The 15,137-nt window shown below is 37.1% G+C and overlaps 1 pseudogene; it reads left to right on the top strand.

Annotated features, from left to right (window-relative positions):
* The first annotated feature begins 11,115 nt into the window (after positions 1-11,115).
* Positions 11,116-12,049, top strand: LOC114200275 (olfactory receptor 2T33-like; annotated as a pseudogene).
* Positions 12,050-15,137: the final 3,088 nt, after the last annotated feature.

Below are 15,137 nucleotides of genomic sequence, written 5' to 3'. Positions count from 1 at the left end.
TCTGGTGTCTTGGTGCTATTATCATAGATTTTATAACTTACCTGGAAACATAAAAGAAAGTGAAATCATAAAGATACAAGCTAATGAACTTATAGTACAGCAATTGAATTATGTTTAATTAGAAAAAATAGGTAAATCCTATCATGGGCTTCTTTAATTACCGTCTTTGACAAATGTTAATCTTCCAATATTGCACTCTGTAAACTCCTGCATCAACGTTTTAACAAGTAGTGCAAGTATCACTTTAATTCACTCCTTTATGTATTTTTAAATCATTCCTTTTCATGGAAACTGTTTACATTTTACTTTTGCTTGCAGGTTATTATCTCTTATTTATTTTTTCTTTAAATATTTATTCATGTCAGAGTGAGAGAGTGAGCGATCGGGGACAGACAAAGGGAGAGGGAGAGAGACTCTCCAGCAGACTCTGCACTGAGTGTGGAGACCAAGGTAGGTCCTGATCCCATGACCCTGAGATCATGACCTGAGCCAAAACCAGAGTCTGATGCTTAACTGACTGCACCACCCAGATACCCCTCTCTTATTTTAATTTTAATGAATTAGTACTTTCTGCAAGAATGTAGGAATCTGGGGTTCTTTAAAGTCTTTGAAAATTAAATATTTTTTTTTGTCATCCAAAGATCAGACTTACGCAGGTCTGCTATTCAAATAAGATAGTAATTTTAGCAAAAGATGTCAATAGACCACACCCCTTCAGAGGGCACTCTAGACACTGATGTGAATGAGTTTGATGCTGCCAGATTATAAGATCCTTTCTCCTCCCAAAGAGATGCATTAGGATGACCCTGCTCAGAGGGAATACAGTTCCAGCTTGTGGAAGTCATCATTTTTATCTATGTGAGTAGGTCATAGTCATCTTTAATATTTAGTAATTTATTTATCAGTCTGAACTCCACAAAATCCAAATTTACATTATTTTATGTAATTTTACAAATAAAATTATTTACCTATCCCACAATATGAAAAAATAAAACTTATGCTAACTGATGCATCAGGTAAAATCCTTGCAGTAAATTATCAATTCAATCACATAAATGATATAGCTGTTATTATATTATTTTTAACAGAATGGATTGATCATCCCAATATTCTGAGGGGAAAAATATAGCTTTAAATTAAGTTTGGTCAAAAAGGATCAGAAAAATACATCAGGAATATTATCAGTGTGCTCTAAATTATTTGTAATTACACTGATGATAAAAGAGGAGTATTTATACTCTATTATCATTGAAAATGGATTATTTTATAATATAAAGATATGAAATTTTAGCATCATTATAAGTAAAAGACTGAAAACAGAAGAATGATAGCTGTTTTAAACCACAGAGAAATAACATAATTTTCAGAATACTACAATTGCAATTCCTATGCTACTTAGTGTTTATTTTTTAATAATTTTTTATTGTTATGTTAATCACCATACATTACATCATTAGTTTTTGATGTGGTGTTCCATGATTCATTGTTTGTGCATAACACACAGTGCTCCACGGAGAATGTGCCTCTTTAATGCCCATTACCAGGCTAACCCATCCCCTCACCCCTCTCCCCTCTAGAACCCTCAGTTTGTTTTTCAGAGTCCATCGTCTCTAATGGTTCGTCTCCCCCTCCGACTTACTCCCCTTCATTCTTCCCCTCCTGCTATCTTCTTTTTTTCTTCTTAACATATATTGCATTATTTGTTTCAGAAATACAGATCTTTGATTCATCAGTCTTGTACAATTCACAGTGCTCACCATAGCACATACCCTCCCCAATGACTATCACCCACCCACCCCATTCCTCCCACCCCCCACCACTCCAGCAACCCTCAGTTTGTTTCCTGATATTAAGAATTCCTCATATCAGTGAGGTCATATGATACATGTCTTTCTCTGATTGACTTATTTCACTCAGCATAACACCCTCCAGTTCCATCCACGTCGTTGCAAATGGCAAGATCTCATTCCTTTTGATGGCTGCATAATATTCCATTGGGTATATATACCACTTCTTCTTTATCCATTCATCTGTCGATGGACATCTTGGCTCTTTCCACAGTTTGGCTATTGTGGACATTGCTGTTATAAACATTGGGGTGCACGTACCCCTTCGGATCCCTACATTTGTATCTTTGTGGTAAATACCCAGTAGTACAATTGCTGGATCGTATGGTAGCTCTATTTTCAACTGTTTCAGGAACCTCCATACTATTTTCCAGAGTGGTTGCACCTGCCTGCATTCCCACCAAAAGTGTAGGAGGGTTCCCCTTTCTCCACATCCCCACTAACATCTGTCGTTTCCTGATTTGTTAATTTTAGCCATTCTGATGGGTGTGAGGTGGTATCTCATTGAGGTTTTGATTTGGATTACCCTGATACCGAGCGATGTTGAACACTTTTTCATGTGTCTCTTGGCCATTTGGATGTCTTCTTTGGAAAAATGTCTGTTCATGTCTTCTGCCCATTTCTTGATTGGATTAATTTTTCTTTGGGTGTTGAGTTTGATAAGTTCTTTATAGATTTTGGATACTAGCCCTTTAACTGATATGTCATTTGCAAATATTTTCTCCCATTCTGTCAGTTGTCTTTTGGTTTTGTGGACTGTTTCTTTTGCTGTGCAAAAGCTTTTTATCTTGATGAAATCCCAATAGTTCATTTTTGCCCTGGCTTCCCTTGCCTTTGGCGAAGTTTCTAGGAAGAATTTGCTGTGGCTGCGGTCGAAAAGGTTGCTGCCTGTGTACTCCTCTAGGATTTTGATGGACTCCTGTCTCACATCTAGGTCTTTCAACCATTTGGAGTCTATTTTTGTGTGTGGTGTAAGGAAATGGTCCAGTTTCATTCTTCTGCATGTGGCTGTCCAATATTCCCAACACCATTTGTTGAAGAGACTGTCTTTTTTCCATTGGAATTCTTTCCTGCTTTGTCAAAGATGAGTTGACCATAGAGTTGTGGGTCCATTTCTGGGCTCTCTATTCTGTTCTATTGATCTATGTGTCTGTTTTTCTGCCAGTACCATACTGTCTTGATGATGACAGCTTTGTAATAGACCTGGAAGTCCGGAATTGTGATGCCGCCAGCTTTGTTTTCTTTTTCAATATTCCTCTGGCTATTTGGGGTCTCTTCTGGTTCCATACAAATTTTAGGATTATTTGTTCCATTTCTTTGAAAAAGGTGGATGGTATTTTAATGGGGATTGCATTGAATGTGTAGATTGCTCTAGGTAGCATTGACATCTTCACAATGTTTGTTCTTCCAATCCATGAGCATGGAACGTTTTTCCATTTCTTTGTGTCTTCTTCAATTTCTTTCATGAGTATTTTATAGTAGTCACAGTACAGATCCTTTGCTTCTTTGGTTAGATTTATTCCTAGGTATCTTATGGTTTGAGGTCCAATTGTAAATGGGATCAACTCCTTGATTTGTGTCTCTTCTGTCTTGTTGTTGGTGTATAGGAATGCCACTGTTTTCTGGGCATTGATTTTATATCCTGCTACTTTACTGAATTCCTGTATGAGTTCTAGAAGTTTTGGGGTAGAGTCTTTTGGGTTTTCCATTACAGTATCATATCATCTGCAAAGAGTGAGAGTTTGACTTCCTCTTTGCTGATTTGGATGCCTTTGATTTCTTTTTGTTGTCTGATTGCTGTGGCTAGGAGTTCTAATACTATGTTGAATAGCAGTGGTGAGAGTAGACATCCCTGCCGCGTTCCTGACCTTAGGGGAAAAGCTCTCAGCTTTTCCCCATTGAGAATGATATTCGCTGTAGGTTTTTCATAGATGGCTTTTATGATATTGAGGTATGTACCCTCTATCCCTATACTCTGAAGTGTTTTGATCAAGAAAGGATGCTGTACTTTGTCAAATGCTTTTTCTGCATCTATTGAGAGGATCATATGATTCTTGTTCTTTCTTTTGTTAATGTATTGTATCATGTTGATTGATTTGCAGATGTTGAACCAACCTTGCAGTCCAGGGATAAATCCCACTTGGTCATGGTGAATAATCCTTTTAATGTACTGTTGGATCCTATTGGCTAGTATTTTGGTGAGAATTTTTGCATCCATGTTCATCAAGGATATTGGTCTGTAATTCTCCTTTTTGATGGGGTCTTTGTCTGGTTTTGGGATCAAGGTAATGGCGGCCTCATAAAATGAGTTTGGAAGTTTTCCTTCCATTTCTATTTTTTGGAACAGTTTCAGGAGAATAGGTATTAATTCTTCTTGAAATGTCTGATAGAATTCCCCTGGGAAGCCATCTGGCCCTGGGCTTTTCTTGGTTGGGAGATTTTTGATGACTGCTTCAATTTCCTTAGTGGTTATAGGTCTGTTCAGGTTTTCTATTTCTTCCCGGTTCAGTTTTGGTAGTTGATACATCTCTAGGAATGCACCCATTTCTTCCAGGTTATCTAATTTGCTGGCATAGAGTTGCTCCTAATATGTTCTTATAATTTTTTGTATTTCCTTGGTATTGGTTGTGATCTCTCCTCTTTCATTCATGATTTTGTTGTTTGGGGTCATTTCTCTTTTCTTTTTGATAAGTCTGGCCAGGGGTTTATCAATCTTGTTAATTCTTTCAAAGAACTAGCTCCTAGTTTCGTTGATCTGTTCTACCGTTCTTTTGGTTTCTATTTCATTGATTTCTGCTCTGATCTTTATTATTTCTCTTCTCCTGCTGGGTTTAGGCTTTATTTCCTGTTCTTTCTCCAGCTCTTTTAGGTGTAGGGTTAGGTTGTGTATTTGAGACCTTTCTTGTTTCTTTAGAAAGGCTTGTATTGCTATATACTTTCCTCTCAGGACTGCCTTTGCTGTATCCCAATGATTTTGAACAGTTGTGTTTTCATTTTCATTGGTTTCCATGAATCCTTTTAATTCTTTTTTAATTTCCTGGTTGACCCATTCATTCCTTAGTAGGATGCTCTTTAGCCTCCATGTATTTGAGTTCTTTCCGACTTTCCTCTTGTGATTGAGTTCTAGTTTCAAAGCATTGTGGTCTGAAAATATGCAGGCAATAATCCCAATCTTTTGGTACTGGTTGAGACCTGATTTGTGACCTAGGATGTGATCAATTCTGGAGAATGTTCCATGGGAACTAGAGAAGAATGTGTATTCCGTTGCTTTGGTATGGAATGTTCTGAATATGTCTGTAAAGTCCATTTGGTGAAGTGTGTCATTTAAAGTCTTTATTTCCTTGTTGATCTTTTGCTTAGAGGATCTTTCCATTTCAGTGAGGGGGGTGTTAAAGTCCCCCACTGTTATTGTATTGTTGTCAATGTGTTTCTTTGCTTTTGTTATTAATTGCCTTATATAATTGGCTGCTCCCATGTTAGGGGCATAGATATTTACAATTGTTAGATCTTCTTGTTGGATAGACCCTTTAAGTAGGATATAGTGTCCTTCTTCATCTCTTATTACAGTCTTTGTTTTAAAATCTAATTTGTCTGATATAAGGATTGCCACTCCAGCTTTCTTTTGGTGTCCATTAGCATGGTAAATGGTTTTCCACCCCCTCACTTTCAATCTGGGTGTGTCTTTGGGTCTAAAATGAGTCTCTTGCAGACAGCATATTGATGGGTCTTGTTTTTTAATCCAATCTGATAGCCTGTGTCTTTTGATTGGGGCATTGAGCCCATTGACATTCAGGGTAACTATTGAAAGGTATGAATTTAGTGCCATTGTAGTGCCTGTAAGGTGACTGTTACTGTATATTGTCTGTGTTCCTTTTTGATCTATGCTGCTTTTAGGCTCTCTTTTTGCTTAGAGGACCTCTTTCAATATTTCTTGTAGGGCTGGTTTTGTGTTTGCAAATTCCTTTAGTTTTTGTTTGTCCTGGAAGCTTTTTATCTCTCCTTCTATTTTCAATGACAGCCTTGCTGGATAGAGTATTCTTGGCTGCATATTTTTCTCGTTTAGTGCTCTGAAGATATCATGGCAGTCCTTTCTGGCCTGCCAGGTCTCTGTGGATAGGTCTGTTGCCAATCTAATGTTTCTACCATTGTAGGTTACAGATCTCTTCTCCCAAGCTGCTTTCAGGATTTTCTCTTTGTCTCTGAGACTCGTAAGTTTTACTATTAGGTGTCGGGGTGTTGACCTATTTTTATTGATTTTCAGAGGGGTTCTCTGTGCCTCCTGGATTTTGATGCCTGTTTCCTTCCTCACATTGGGGAAGTTCTCTGCTATTATTTGCTCCAATATACCTTCTGCCCCTCTCTCTCTTTCTTCTTCTTCTGGGATCCCAATTATTCTAATGGTGTTTCATCTTATCGTATTGCTTATCTCTCGAATTCTGCTCTTGTGATCCTGTAGTTCTTTATCTCTCTTTTTCTCAGCCTCTTTATTTTCCATCATTTGGTCTTCTATATCACTGATTCTTTTTTCTGCCTCATTTATCCTAGCAGTTAGTGCCCCCATTTTTTATTGCACCTCATTAATAGCCTTTTTGATTTCGACTTGGTTAGATTTTAGTTCTTTTATTTCTCCAGAAAGGATTTCTCTAGTAACGTCCACACTTTTTTCAAGCCCAGCTAGTATCTTTAAAGTCATGATTCTGAACTCTAGGTCCGACATCGTACTAATGTCAGTATTGACTAGGTCTCTGGCATACGGTACTACCTCTTGTTCATTTTGCTGAGGTGATTTTTTTCATCTTGTCATTTTGTCCAGTGGAGAACAGATGAATGAGAGAACAGAATGCTAACAGGTTAACAACATCTCTAGCAAATATACTCTATACAAATCAGAAAAGTCCTGAAACCAGGGACAAGAAAGGGAAAGAAAGAAGAGAAGGAAAAAAAAAGGAAAAAGATAAAAAACAAACAAAAACAGAACAAAACAAAAAAAAAACAGAATATGATCAAATATGATCAGCTAGTGCATAGATCAGTGCCACACACTAGCTTTTGGGCATATTTTGGTCTGTTAGAAGAAAGTGCCTGCTAAAATTTTAAAGGAAGAAAGACTTATATATGTACAAAATAAGGGTTGATAAAATGAAGGGATGGCAGATGACTGTAAAGATGAAAATTATAAAAGATTTTATAAAAGGAATTGATAAGATAAGAAGTTGCTTTTAAAAAGAAAGAAGATTTAAAAAGAAAAAGGAAAAAGAAAAAAAGGAAAAAAAAAGGGAGAGAATGTGATCAGGCAGGAGAATAGATCAAAGCCATACACTAGTGATTTAGGGTATATTTTGATCTGTTAGAAGAAATTGTATCTCAAACTTTTAAAGAGAGAACAACATATATATATATATATATATATATATATGCCAAAAATAATGGTAACTACTATGAAGGGATAAAAATGACTCTAAAAATGAAAAATAAAAAATGTTTTTTTTTTAAAAAAGGGATTGATAAGATGTTGTTTGAAAAAGGGAAAAAGAAAAATTCAAAAAAAAAAAACCAGTGAAAAAAATTAACTTTGAAAAACTAAGGAATTATGGTAAAAAAGCCATGAATTCTATGTGCAGTATTCCCCTAGCGCTGGAGTTACCCCGTTCTCCTTGATCGGTAAATTTGGTCTTGGCTTGCTGGCTGTTCGTGCTGATCTTCTGGGGGAGGGGCCTGTTGCCATGGTTCCCAAATGTCTTTGCCGGAGGCGGAATTGCCCCACCCTTGTGGGTCCGGGCTAAGCAAGCTGTTCCGGTTTGCTCTCAGGAGCTTTTGTTCCCTGCAAGCTCTCGGTACAGGTTTGGAGGACCAGGGTGAAAATGGTGGCCTCCCAATCTCTGCCGGGAGGAGCTGAGAACTCGGGGCCCTGCTCCTCAGTGTGCCCCCAGAGAAAAGCAGTCACTCCCGTCTCCCTGGTCTCTGACCACACTCCGTGCTCACCCGGCCTGTGATTGAGCGTTTCTATGTCTGGCACCCGACCCCGTGTGGTCTCCAAACCCAGCCGTTTCCTGCGGTGCGCTTCTGCGCCACTCCTCCCAGGGAGGAAGGGGAGTCTCCCCGGCTCTCCCGCTTGTTGGGTCCCTGCTGGAGGCTCAGTGGCCCAAGTGGGCCGCGGATCACAGTTTATGGCCACCCTGAGCTGAGATCCCACGCCTCAGCTCCGTCTCTGCAGCGGGCTTCCCCGCTCCGATACCTGGGAGCTCTGCTGCACTCAGGCACCCCTGGTCTTTCTGTGACCCCAAGGGTCCTGAGACCACACTGTCTGGTGCAGGTTCCACCCCCCGCTTGGCCACTGGAGTGACGTCCCTCAGCAGAGCCGACTTCTAAAAGTTCCAATTTTGTGCTCCGTGGCTCTATCACTTGCCAGAAGCGGGCGACGGAGGCTCTCTCCCCCGCTGTCTATCCTCCCGAATATCACCTCGGATTCACTTCTCCGCACGTCCTACCTTCCAGAAAGTGGTCGCTTTTCTGTTCAAAGTTTTGTTACTATTTTTATCTTCCATCTTCTGTTGAGTTCATAGGTGTTCAGAATGGTTTGATCCCTATTCAGCTGACTTCCTGAGACCAGACGAAATCCAGGTCTCCTTCTCCTCCGCCATCTTGCTCCGCCCCCGTACTTAGTGTTTAACTCACTTTCTTCCGCTTAATGACATTTTAGATATTTTATTTGCAGGATGAGTTAATTCCTCATCAGAATTCTCAAACCCTTTGTAGACATAGTCAATTAGTTAGAATTATCATGAAGTATCTATCCTCTTTGTGTAACTTTACTAACATTTTAATGTGTGAAAATTGTGTCTCTTGTATAATATTCAAATAATAGGAATTTTAATACAGCAAATATTTTAACATTTTTATTACTGGGAAAAATATAATTTACTGCCACTGATCTTATTTAACTGACACCTTTAGTTGATTTTACTAGTAAATACTATAAACATGTTGAATAGACAATTAGATCCTTGATGATGAATTTTTACACATATATATTTCACGTTAAAAGAATACACAGATATATAACCTATCTCCATTCAAAAGTTAACCACTACTAATTCCAAATTAAAAAGAAACCCAAAATTATAAATTTCACAAGAAAAAGTATCATAAGAAAAAGTATTTGCTAAATGTAGTAATAATTTTAACTTTTGTAATGAGTCTCTAAATGAATCTCCCTTGAATGTATGTAAAAGGGAAAAAACTAGCTTAGGTTGCTATAATATTAAGCTATATCTGTTCACAGTATAAAAATTTAAAAAATAGAAAATCACATTAAAATTATCTTTAAATATACAATTGAAGTGAATGATAGCAGCCTGAATGTCCATAGACAGATTGAGTTGATAAAGGAAATGTTATATATACATACAAAGGGATACTATTCAACTTAGAACAGAAGGATATTCTGACATATTTTACAGCAGGAGTGAATGTTGACATGATTTTAAGTGAAATAAGCCAATCACAAAAACAAATTCTGTGTAATCCCATTAATCTAAAGATCCTATAGTAGTCAGTTGTATAGAGCCAGAATAGCAGAATGGTGGTTGCCAGTTCCCAGGGTCAGGGAGAAACAGAAAATCAATTTTTAATGGGTACAGAGTTTCTTTTAAAAATTATGAAGAGTCCTGGAGTTATATATTGATTGTGGTGCAGAATAATGTGAACATACATAATGCCACTGTAGTGACAGTTTTTTAAAAATAGGTAATATGATAGCAAAAGTTATTTTAAGAAACTTACTCAACACTTTGCAGTTATTAAATTACAGATTGACTTGTAGCAAGTTTTAAGTTTTATCATTTTTTCAAGAATGAGAGTTTAGAATAATGGAAATAAGAATTCTCAAGTCAAAGAAATGAGTTAGCAGGGTTTTGATGTCCTTCAGGAAAGCAATAGAGAGATCCATAATTACAGAGTTCACACAGTTACTAGGTGGGCAGAGTGCAAGTGTTGTAACAGATATGAGAGTGTGAAGAAAACAAAGTTTTGGGAAATGTAGTGAGGAGGAAGGATGTTTCTATAATGTATAACTTTGAAACAACCAACTACAACCCTGAAGTAGAATACTGCCAGTACAATGATGATGCTCAAGGGATGGAGTTAGGGATTGAGTGAGCTTTTTGCACTGTCTTCTCTGTCTTGATTGGCATTCCAGTATTGAAGGCATATGTAAATTGTGGGCAAATAGAATGACCATAGAAGAGGTTGACTCTTGCCATGACATTTCATTGAATTAGAATGTATCCTTGATATCAAATTAGCGTCTTCATCTCTTCAAGTATGATCCTATTCATTCAACAAGCTAGAACAGTTTCTGTACTTGCAGCAGAGGGATGAAAATGCCTTTATAGCTTTAGATTCACTTGGGACTGAAGAAGAAATGAATTTATCTCTGTATTGGGACTAATAAGTTTTATGTTCTCATTTCCCCCAAAAAGATCATGTCTCTGTGACTTTCAGGAGAAACAGAATCATTATATAAAATCCTTTTATATAGTTAATGAAATGTCGCACTTAGTATCATAGTCTTGCATTGGGGAACATATTCTAAAAAGATAATCCTTATTTTCAGTTTATAACTTGATAAAGTCAAACTAAATACACTAACAATTCCAAATTAAGTTATGCTTATATCTACAGATTAATTCTTTCTAGTCCCTACACCTGAGAATATAAATTCTCTTCTTTGGAAAATAAAAATGCCTTCCCAGATTAATCAATATCAGGAAAATTATCCAATTTTGGATGCTTTCAATACATTATGATATATTAGAAATGCATAGCCCTCATTAATAAGTACATAGGTTCAATATTGCTGAACACATTGATTTAATTCAGCTGCTAAGAATGTTGATTGTCCATGATAAAAGCAAACACAAATGCAAATGACAAAGGGAATATTTTCCTTCTTCTTCATTATGTTGATATCAGGTAGCACAAGACCAGCTGACAACTTACTTCAATTTATGAAGAAATTTTATTCATTATGCCACTTAATCAAACTAAAAGTGAGAAGACTTTATAATGAAACTTTAAAGAAAAAAGGTGAAATTAATTTTATGCCCAAGTTAAAAAGACTTTGCAAATCTCAAATGAAGGATTTGAAATACATTTCAACATTTTCACACAAATCCTTTTCATGAAAAATGTAATTGAAATAGAGCATTGTAAATGATGAAGACTGTCATCTCTTTCTTCATTTGCAGTGTCACTCTTGTTTGAAATCATGAACATTTGGAACACCACCTCAGATTTCATTCTCCTAGGACTCTTTAACCACACAGGAGCCCACCTATTTTTCTTTGTGATGGTTCTGACAATAGCCTTCAGCTCTCTAGTAGGGAATGCCCTCATGATCCTCCTGTTCACCAGGATGCCCGGCTCCACACACCTATGTACTTCTTACTGAGTCAACTCTCCCTCATGGACATGATGCTAGTCTCCACCGTAGTGCCCCAAATGACAGCTAACTATTTGACTGGCCAGAAGTCCATCTCCCCTGCTGTCTGTGGATTACAGATCTTCTTCATGTCATTGGGAGTGGTGAATGCTTCCTCTTAGCAGCCATGTCCTATGACCGCTATGTGGCTGTTTGCCACCCACTGAGATACCCCATTCTCATGAGCTGGCAATTATGCCTGAGAATGACTGTGGGGTCTTGGTTCCCAGGGGCAGCTGATGGGCTCATGCAGGCTGCTGTTACCCTGAGCTTCCCATTTTGCGATGCACATGAGATCAATCATTTCTTCTGTGAGGCCCCTACTTTGGTGCGTTTAGCTTGTGCTGACACAGTTGTTTTTGAGTATGTGATGTACATCTGCTGTGTATTAACGCTCCTGGTCCCATTTTCTCTCATCCTGATTTCCTATAGTCTCATCCTTGCTGCAGTTCTCGAGATTCGTTCTAGAGAAGCCCGCAAGAAGGCTTTTGCCACTTGCTCCTCACATCTCTATGTGGTGCGACTCTTTTATGGAACTACTATTTTTATCTACATGAGACCCAAATCTTATAGGTCAGCTAATCATGATAAAATAGTATCAGTGTTCTATACTATCTTCACCCCAGTGTTGAACCCTGTTATCTACAGCCTGCGAAACAGTGAAGTGAAGGAAGCCCTAAGAAAGTGTATGAGTCAGTGTCCTACCTTCAGTTATGACTAAGATTACATTGATTTGCCCCAAATTTCAAGCTTGTAGAAAACTGATTGTGGGAGATTTCCTAGAGAAACGTCATATACGCAATATATGTGTTACCATTTTCCTTTGGAAAACAGACACAACTACTGTATATTTCACATATTTTCATGTATAATAATTTTACTGTATTTTAAAAATTGTTTATTTTTATCAAGGTTTTATTTAAATTCAAGTTAGATAACATACAGTGAAATACTATTGTCAGGTGTAGTACTTAGTGATTCAAAACTGACATTGAACATCCAGTGCTCATCACAAGTGCACTGGTCAATCTGCACCACCTGTTTAACCCATCTGCCCCCAACTTCCCATCCAGTTACCTTCAGGTTGTTCTGTGTACTTATGAATATGTTCCCTTGTTTGCCTCTGTTTTGCTTTTTTTTTCCTTTCTATTTTGTTTCTTAAATTCCCCTTAAAATTGAAATCATATGGTATTTGTCTTTCTCTGACTGACATACTTTCCTTTGCATAATACTCTCTAGGTCAATCCACATCCTTCCAAACGGAAAGATTACATTCTTTTTATGGCTGAGTAATATTCTACCTCTTCTTTATCCATTCGTGAATTGATGGACTTTTGTGCTGATTCTGTAATTTGGATATTGTTGATAATATTGTTATAAACATTGGGGTTCATGTATCTCTTTGAATCAATATTTTTGTATTATTTTAGTAAATCCTGAGTCATGCAATTGCTGGGTTGTAGGGCAGTTCCATTTTTAACTTTTTGTCATACTGTTTTCCCGTGTGGCTGCGTCAGCTTGCATGCCCACTAACACCATAAGAGTTTTCTCTTTCTCCACATCCTCACCAATATCCATTGTTTCCTGTATTGTTAATTTCAACCCTTCTGATAGTTGTGAAGTGATAACTCATTGTAGTTTTTATTTGTATTTCTATGATGATGAGTGATTGTATCTTTTCATGTGTCTATCGGATCTCTATATATCCTCTTTGGAAATATGTTTAATCATGTATTCTGCTTCTTTATTAACTAGATTTTTTTTTTCCTGGGGGTGGTGCTGACTTTGGTAAATTCTTTATAGATTTTGGTAGATTTTGGATATTAACCCTTTATCAGATATTCCATTTGCAAATAACTTCCCCCATTCTGTAGGCTGCCTTTTAGTTTTGTTGATAGTTTCCATCACTGTGCCAAAGCTTTTTATCTTGATGAAGGCCCAATAGTTTATTTTTGCTTTTGTTTCCCTTGCTTGAGGAGAAATATCTAGTAAGCAGTTGCTATGGCTGATGTCAAAGAGGTTACTGCCTATGCTGTCCCTCAAGATCTTGGTGGTTTCTTGTCTTACATTTAAGTCTTTCATCCATTTTGAATTTATATTTGTGGATGGTAAGAAAATGGTTCATTTTTGGTTTTTTGCATATTGCTCTCCTGTTTTCCTCGCACCATATGTTGAATTGACTGTCTTCTTTCTATTGGATAAGTTTTCCCTGCTTTGTTGGTTACTTATATAATTGTTATAAACTTATGTATATATATAACCATATAGTTGAGGGTCCATTTCTGAGTTTTCTGTTTTGTTCCATTGATCTATGTGTCCGTTTCTACACCAGTACTATACTGTCTTGACTGTATCTTTCTAATACAGCTTGATCTGGAATTGCAATGCCTCCAGCTTTGCTTTTCTTTTTCAACATTGCTTTGGCTATTTGGGCTCTTTTCTGATTCCATAAAAATTATAGAATTGTTTGTTCTAGCTTTGTGGAAAATGCTGGTGTTATTTTGAAAGGGATTGCATTAAACGTGTTGATTTCTTGGGTAGTATAGACATTTTAACAACATGTGTTCTTCTGATCTATGTGCATGGAATGTTTTTCCATTTCTTTGTGTCCTGTAGAACTTTCTTCATAAGTGTTGTATAGTTTTTTGAGTACAGATATTTTACCTCTTTAGTTAGGTTTATCCCTAGGTATCTTATTGTTTTGGATGCAATTGCAAATGGGATCATCCCTTTATTTCTTTTTTCTGGTGCTTCATTATTGGTGTATAGAAATGCAACAGATTTCTGTACATTGATTTTATATCTTGCAATGTGGGTGAATTCATGTATTAGTTCTAGCAAATTATTAGAGGACTCTTTCACATTGTCTACCTAGAGTACCTTGTCATCTGCAAGTAGTGGAAGTTTGAATTATTCCTTGTGAATTTGGATGCTTTTTCTTTCTTTTTGTTTTCTGATTGTTGTTGCTAAGTTTTCCAGGGCTATGTTAAATAGTAATGGTGATAGTGGACACTCCTTTCTTGTTTCTGACCATAGAGGAAAAGCCCTCACTTTTTCTCCATTGGGATAATATCAGCTGTGGATCTTTCATATATGGCCTTTTTGATTTTGAGGTATATTCCCTCTATACCTACTTCGTTGGGTTGTTTTTTTTTTTTTGTCAAGAACGGATGCTGTATTTTTTTCAAATGCTTTTTTCTGCATCCATTGATAGTATAATATGGTTCTTATCCTTTCTTTAGTGTTGTGTTGTATCATGTTCATTTATTTTCAAATATTGTACCACCCCTGGAGCCTCAGAATAAATCTCCCTTGATCATGGTCAATGTTTTTTTTAATGTACTGTTGGAATTGATTTGATAGAGTTTTTTGTTTTGTTTTGTTTTGTTTTAATTTTTTTGAGAAATTTTGCATCCATATTCATCAGGGATATTGGCTTATAATTCCCCTTCTTTTTAAAAAATATTTTATTTATTTGTTTGACACAGAGACAGGATAGAGGGAAAACAAGCAGGGGGATTGGGAGAGGGAGAAGCAGGCTTCCCGCTGAGCAGGGAGCCTGATGCGGGGCTCAATCACAGGATCCTGGGATTACGACTTGAGCTGAAGGCAGACGCTTAATGACTGAGCCACCCAGGCGCCCCACAATTCTCTTTCTTAGTAGGGTATTTGTCTGCTTTTGAAATCAAGGTAATGTTTGTCTCATAGAATGAGTTTGGAAATTTCCTTCCATTACTCTTTTTTGGAACCAATAGAAAGAATAGGTATTAAGTGTTCTTTAAATATTTCATAGAATCTCCCTGGGATGC

This window comes from Eumetopias jubatus, unplaced genomic scaffold (genome assembly GCF_037043125.1).
Source record: "Eumetopias jubatus isolate StellerSeaLion01/CBP00866 unplaced genomic scaffold, mEumJub1_p1.0 scaffold_5, whole genome shotgun sequence".
NCBI lineage: Eukaryota > Metazoa > Chordata > Mammalia > Carnivora > Otariidae > Eumetopias > Eumetopias jubatus.
The sequence above is the reverse complement of the archived record's forward strand: the minus strand, read 5'-3'. Positions and strand labels throughout refer to the sequence as shown.